Genomic DNA, 6,366 nt, shown 5'->3' with positions numbered 1-6,366 from the left:
ATATCAGTTTTAGTACATTTTCCATCTAATATTTTATCATCAGATTACATCAGCTTTATTTTTTAAATGACCAAAAATAATTTGTAGAAGTCTTTAGTAGTTAGTTTTAGTCAGTTAACAATAACAACACTGCTAAAGAATTGCAACACTGCTTGAATTTATTTTGAATTACATATTATTATACATTATTTTGTGTTTTAGGGTGTTTTAGGAAATGTCAACTTGTGTTTTAGCAGAAAATTTTCAGTTATTCCAAAAAAAATTCTTACAGTGTATGGCATCTACTTTAACCTTCTTAAAGTCAGCTGTGTTCTACTTCAACTGCAAGCGATGTTGCTATGAATGATAAATTATTTAATCCATTTCTTTTTATTCCAACAGTTTCATTCATACATTTTTATTACTCCAAAAGGAAGAAGTATTTTCTCTGAGAGAGCAAAACAATCACTGAAATATTACGTGCTTCAGTATTACTCCAGCAATTATTACTGAAGCCAAAGCAAAGATATTTGCAAATAAAAATCACTCTAATATTTGGCAACCATAAAAGGTCACATACTGAAAGATACCCCTAAGAGAGAGAGGATGAGAAGGCATATTCCTCTCTGCTAGTGCACTCGTTTTCCTCCAAGCACACTTCAGCGAAGTTGCTATAAAGTTTGTTATTATTATTATTGCTGCAAAAGTATGATGTACAGGCACTCAGCGTCCATGTTTGCAAGAGTTAAAGCACTAAGAGCAGATAAATCTCACGTATGCTAACAGAGAGAAGAGTTTGCACCCTCCCTCTTCATGATTTAGCCTCCATTAGCCTGCTAGCATAACACACATAAACAGACGCACACAGGTTGTCCACAAACCCACAGCACTTTTCAATGGCAGTAAGGCCATGTTCTGGATAGTGTCATGCTCTGCCCAGACCTGCTGATGTTAAAAATGTGTGTGAAATTCAAAGAATTGATGAAAGGAATTGAAGAAAATCATGCTAACAGCTAAGAAAAAGTGTGTGTGAAGCAAAACTTACATCAAAACACATGCAGTACAAAATATGTGCTTATTATATAACACATTCTATTTAAATGCTAAAAATATTTAAATTATAATGACATATTTCAATAACTTTTGGTCTGTTTGAGCTTTCATATGGTTTCATAAGACTTGAACTATATCTTACAGTCACATGGCGCTTGTTGGAGGAGGATGTCCAAGATTTGTACGATTAAAAACATGAATTAGACTCTAAATTAGAGGTGAGAACTGGAACAAATCTCAGGAAACATATTGTTTTTCAATGCAGAAAAACTCTCTTTAGTGTTGAGAGTTGAAAAAGCAAACTAGATACTTTGAGATTTAAATGATCACATTTTTAAACTGGTTTCAGAGAATGTGGATGAAAGACTTCTAAATAAGACATCCCAGCTGAAAAAACAATAGAACCATCACAGAAAATTCTAATGGTTTCCACTACAAATACCATTACAAATATTACACACCATAAATTTTAACCATTAAAAATGGTTTTCTGTAGTGTGTTTTGGGACATAGTCCATTAGGATTTATTGGTTTTAACAAGCCACCAATAGAAGGTGACCAATTACCAGTAGAGACCCACAGGGTCCATTACAGTTTCCAGTAAAACCAATACAAGTCCCATTATAACCAGTAAAACCATTACAAATTTTGTGATGGTGTCTATTGTTTTTTTCAGCAGGGATGTACAGTCAGACACAGCTCAAACCGTTTAATCAAGCATGTACACATATTTTCATACACATAAACGCATGAGCACATGCCACAAGGCCTTAAATAAGATAACAGGAAGACGGTGTGTGCTGCCGGTGCAGATAAAGATCTGATCTATTGTGTGTGAGCTTGTGTATGGTTTGGGTGTGTGAATATGTGCGTTCTTCCGCAGATATTTGTGTGTGTGAGAGAGAGAGAAAGAGAGAGAGTGTGTGTGTGTACTGTATGTTTATCTCTGTGCATATTTGTGTGACACTGAGCCTCAAATAACCTCCTGCCACAGACCTTCTGAGACTGACGGTATTTGTCTCGTTTGCTCTCACAGACTGTACAGCTGTTACCCTGATGTGTGTCTCAACTGACATTCTGCTGTCCATCACTTATGATTCAGGTTCTGTGTGATCAGCAAGCACAAACATTGTCACAATGTTACATTTTGGTTGCAAGTATAGTGTATTATTGCAGTACAAAGTTTTAAAGGGGTCATATGATGCGATTTCAATTTTTCCTTTCTATAATCCGTAATTATGTCCCCACTGGATGCAACAAATGCCTAGTTTATAATGGGATTTCATGTTTTTGAATCGTCGCTCTGGCCTGGCAGGGCATCATCACAGTATGGTAGGGGCGTAACATTTCCGTCTCACGCTTGAGGTATTCAGCCAATCATAACGCACTGGATAGCTGGCCAATCACAGCACACCTTGCTTTTCAGACCGATGAGCTTTGTAAAAATCGACGCGTTTCAGAAAGGCGGGGCATAGGGGAGAAACAATAATGTACAGTATGTGGAAAATAATGTGTTTATTGTGTTAAAATAACCGCATAAACATTTCATTACACCAAATAATGTTCTTTTTAGCAACATCATATGACCCCTTTAAAGCAGATGTTATTTGCCACGCATATTTGCAATATTATTAGTTAGTTTACCTTGACCCTACTGTACATCTGAAACATGCATTTTCAACATGCTGCTTTGAAAAAAAAAATACAAAAGTGTTATACAAATATGTGAACTGAATCGAACTGTGAATATGTCTTCATTTTTTTATAACAGTAACACTTTAGTATAGGGACCAATTCTTACTATTAACTAGTTGCTTATTAGCATGCCTATTGTTAACATATTGGCTTATTTTACACACTAGTTTAACATATTAGTTTATTAGCACTTATAAATCACATATTCTGCATGACCATATTCTACATTCCTAATCCTATACCCAATACCATACTAACTATTAATAAGCAGCAAATGAGGAGTTTATAGAGGCAAAAGTCATAGTTAATGGTTTGTTAATAGTGAGAATTGGACTTTTAAAAAAATTGGGACCTTTATAACTAATATAAAATGATCTGGAAATGTTGTGAAAACACATGGTAGGTTTTCTTATAGCTGCCTTTTACTAATCTGTAATGTATTTTTTGCCAAGCATTGTTTTTAGGCTTTAAGTCTTCTATAAGAAATATTTTGATATGTGTGGGAGACCTGTAGTTTAACTAGAATTCAAAATAAATGAACAAACAAACAAACAAACAAATAAATAAATAAACCATGTTAATCATATCAGAACATTTCTGCAACGTTATAAAATGTGATTTCAAAAACCCTTTGACATCTATCATATTGAAGACATACAATATCACAACATTTCTACAACTAAAATAATGCATTGTTACACAGTCAATGTTCTGGGAGCCTGTTGATTGATTTAATAAATAAGCGTTTTATCTATTGATTAGAATATTAATACTGAATTTTCATTTATTAGTATTTCTTTTTATCCAAATGTTGAATGTTTGGACACAAGTCAGCAAGCCTTGGGTAACGTGGGAATGACTCTGAGGAAGCATTAGAGTTATAAACTACTAAAGATAAACTGAAACTTTTTTATCAAACATCCCGCCAAGTTTCTCTCACTACTCACTAATAGTACAGTCAATGTTTTTCTTCTTTACAAATAATGATCACTTAAATGAGAATTCAGGGACTTTCAGGTGAGAGTGTGGTTGTGACTCACTGGTTGACATCAGTCCCGCTAGTGAATGGGTCTTCCATGAGCAGACCACTAAAGGTCAGAGGTCAGCTCAGAGGGCAGGATTACTGAGCTAAACAGATTATCTGAAAATTTAGTTTTTTTTAGAAAGCTGTTGGACAATAGGCCTGTTGATTATTAGGATTACAAACAGAGAGGCAATATTTTTTTCCCCTTGGTTTCTGAAGTAGAATCCCAAGTTGTTGCTTTGGATAAAATCATATTCAGTGTTTTTTAAAAGCTAAATGTGCCTTGCTGTTGTCCCTTCAACTAAATACTTACCAGAACAGTTTAACTTCATCATGACCTTTGACCTTGTCACTTCTTAGAGAGTGACACTGTGGCGTGTTTGGACAGCTTTGTATTGATGTCGTCAGATGTGGCAGTCATGACATGTGAGCAAACACGCACAGACACTCACAATGCAACAGCAGTCATATGTGCAGCCAACATGTTTTGCACAAATTAACCTTTAGCTCTGAAATGTTTAGCGAACAGGAAATGAAAGTTCTGCTTTTGTGTGATATGCAGATAGCACAACTGTAAATAGGTCTGATTGGCTATGCATGCTGCAAAGCATGTGCATGTTTTGTTCTCATCATCATGCAGAAGTGTAGTTTAGTGGGATGCTTTGGTGCTTTTATGTATCCAAGGTTCTCAGCAGGGCCGTGCAGAGACCTTTGGAGGGGCAGGTGCTCAAAGTGTAAAAGGGGCACATGGAGCACGGCTTTTAATAGGGCTGTACTCCTTGCTGAGACATGTATCGAAACGGATGCTTCTGTATTGATAGCAGCAAATGCCGTGACGCAGTTTTGAAAAAGAAACACAGAACAGAAAATACTATTTTAAGTTTAAAAGTTAAATAAACATTTCTTTGCATCTCTTAATCACTCTGAAAACAGAAACGGAATTAAATTAGGCCTATTATTATTATTGAGTTTACAGGGTATGGTGGTTTTGCTGTTGTAAACACTACTGTTGTTGTAGAAAAAATATTTCTGTCTTATTTAAAATAGAATTATATTATAATCCTGTTCTGAATTTATTCATTTTTTAAATTATAATGATGATAAAAACAGGATTGATAAGTAGCCAATAAATCGGAGGATGAGAAAATCAGTATAAGCCTGTTTTATCAGTGTTGTGATAATTATTTTTAAGGCACTCTACGTTTTTAAAATAAATACTGTAATAAAAAAAGTTCAAAGTAGCCTAATAGTTTTTTAGTCATATACACGTAGATAGCATAAAGACAAGACTCGACGCCTTTTATTCGTATCCAAAATGAGGAGAAGTGAATATCTGGAGCGCTCAACTCTCTCATGCAGTGTATGTTTAATTCATACTCGAAGCCGGAGGGCGCTCACGTGCAGAAAGTCCAAAACAGACTCATAGAAGGAATGACTTATGTCGTGCAGGAAAGCTTAATATGGACAAAAGCAGCCGGCTTATTATAGCCCCTTGCTGCAGCTAACCTTACTTCCACAGGCTACACACAGCAATATAAACAACAGCTGTGCATGCTCTCTTCAGGCAGTTCTTGTATAATAATAATAATTTAATAATATAAGTATGCAAGCACACCGCTCCGCTGAGAACTGCACTTACCGGCAGCCGCGGACGTTATGAAGGCATCCTGGGCTGCGTTCCAGTCCGTTTTTTTATGCCCTTCACTTGCAAACTTCCCTCCGTCTCTGGAATGGGCTGAACTGGAACGTCCTAAGCCCTTGATCACTTAGAATCAGCTATGGAGTTGGTTTATTGTTTACATTTTTTCCCTTAAGAATTTATTTGGTGCCGCCTGTTTTTATACAGTCTATGGGTGCAGCATTCTATATGTATATAGGTATGTTTGGGCTGTTATAACCGTTTAAAAAAATCATTTATATATTATAGAGGTGTTTGGGGTGGGGATAAATAGGTTGTTTGCACATGACGTCACTGATGACGTGTGAAATGCAGCTGGGGGGCAGGAAGTGATTTTTCTCCGTAGAAATCACTAACAAAACTCAAAATGCCTGTGTTTTGTGTTGTTTATGGATGCTCAAATCGACCAAACCGAGAAACCACAAGGAGCTTTTATCGTGTGCGAAATGCAGCTGGAGGGCAGGAAGTGATTTTTCTCCGTAAATATCACTAGCAGAAACTCAAAATGGCTGTTTTGCGTTGTTTATGGATGCTCAAATCGGCCAAACCGAGAAACCACAAGGAGCTTTTATCGTGTACGAAAATGTGTTGTTCATAAGGGGGAAAAAGTCAAGAAATTGGTTGCAAAAACACAGGAAAAAGGCTTGTAAACCGGCGTCTGCGGTCGGGAGGAGCGGAGCCGGATAATGCTCGTGTGTGCAAATGATTAATATAAGATATAATAATATATTAAGATATTAATAAAGATATAAATAGATTGGGCTGCCACCTCTCATGCATTCAGAATTCACTCCATGCTAAATGCCACACGTAGACAAGATGTAAATGTGTCGTGCGCTTTGCTTGGCCATTTGTTGGGATAAACAGGAAAGTGTGTTCAAGCGCCAGCAAAACAGTGTAAAGAAATAGTCTTTGTGAGAAGCAGTCAATCAGCAGA

This window comes from Sinocyclocheilus rhinocerous, unplaced genomic scaffold, assembly GCF_001515625.1.
Source record: "Sinocyclocheilus rhinocerous isolate Xijiao unplaced genomic scaffold, SAMN03320098_v1.1 scaffold705, whole genome shotgun sequence".
In the NCBI taxonomy this organism is placed as follows: Eukaryota; Metazoa; Chordata; class Actinopteri; order Cypriniformes; family Cyprinidae; genus Sinocyclocheilus; species Sinocyclocheilus rhinocerous.
The sequence above is the reverse complement of the archived record's forward strand: the minus strand, read 5'-3'. Positions refer to the sequence as shown.